Raw genomic sequence first — 1,445 nt, 5'->3', positions numbered from 1 at the left:
TTCTTTTGTTATGGGTCTGTTCAAATTTTCTACCACAGTCAGTGTTAGTTTAGGTAGGTTGTATTTCTATAAATTTGTCCAGTTCTTCTATGTTATCAAATTTGTTGGAGTACAGTTCTTCATAGTATTGTTATTATCCTTTTTATTTCAGTTGGTTCTGTTGTGACATTGTTTTTAAATTTATTGAGTGTCTTAGGCTGGGTTCTCTAGAGAAGCAAAATCAGTGAAGCTTAGAGAGAGAGACCGAGAGAGAGGGAGGGATTGATCTCGAGGAAATTGCTCATGCAGTTGTCGAGGCTGGCAAGTCCCAAGTCCTGGGTCAAATATCAAGCTGGATGCTTCTCCTGATTCATGGTTGGCAGGCAATACAGCAGGCTACTGGCTCAAGTCCAGGAGCCAGAGACGATCATGAACCAGATGCAGGGTCTAAATCCAGCAGAAGGCCAGCAAACTTCTCCAGAAAGTACATATATATGTATGTATACATGTATATTGGAAGCAGGTCACATCCCTTAGGAAACTCCCTTTCAGCTGATTGGCCACTCATAGCAGATGTCATCATGGAGATGATTACATTATATCAGATTTCATCCTGATAGATAACTACATCATAACTGCTAAACCACTGAGAATCATGGCTCAGCCAAGCTGATGCACAACCTTAACTATCATATTGAGGCTTGCTTGGTAGTGTAACATGGTCTACTCTGGAGAATGATCCATGTGCACTGGAAAAAAAAAATGTGTACTGAATTTTGGTTGTGTGGAGTGTTCCATGTATGTCCATGAGGTCAAGCTGGTTGATTGTGTTGTTGAGATCTTCTGCATCTTTGTTGAGTTTCTTTCTAGTTGTTCTGTCCTTCCTTGAAAGTGGTGTGTTAAAGTCTCCTACCACTATTGTAGGAGCTATATTTGGGAGCTCTGGTAGCATAGTGCCTAAGGTACTTGACTGCTGACCAGAAGGCTGGCGGTTCAAACCCACCAGTCACTCCTTGAAAGGGAGGTTGGGCAATCTTACTTCTATAGTGATACTGCCTCGGAAACCCAAGGAGGGGTGGCTATGAGTTGGGTCTGACTTGACGGTACATAACAACAACAACACTACTATTGTAGAATTGTCTATTTCTCTTTTTAATTCTGTTAATATTTGCTTTATGTATTTTAGGGCTCTTTCATTGGGTGCATAGATATTTATTATGGTTATGTCCTCTTGCTGGGTTGACGCTTTTATCATTATATAATGTCCTTCTTTGTCACTAATGCTGGCTTTTGTCTTGAAGTACATTTATCAGAATATTGCCACATCTGCTCTTTTTCTGGTTGTCACTGGCTTGGTAAATATTTTTTTTCTATCCATTGGTTTTTAATTTATTTTATCTTCATCTCTAACATGAGTCTCTTATAGGAAGCATATTGATGGGTCCTGTTTTCTTATCCACTCTGCC

Source organism: Orycteropus afer, unplaced genomic scaffold (assembly GCF_000298275.1).
Source record: "Orycteropus afer afer isolate SDZICR_OR568_19922 unplaced genomic scaffold, OryAfe1.0 scaffold00398, whole genome shotgun sequence".
Taxonomy (NCBI): Eukaryota; Metazoa; Chordata; class Mammalia; order Tubulidentata; family Orycteropodidae; genus Orycteropus; species Orycteropus afer.
Note: the sequence above shows the minus strand (reverse complement) of the source record.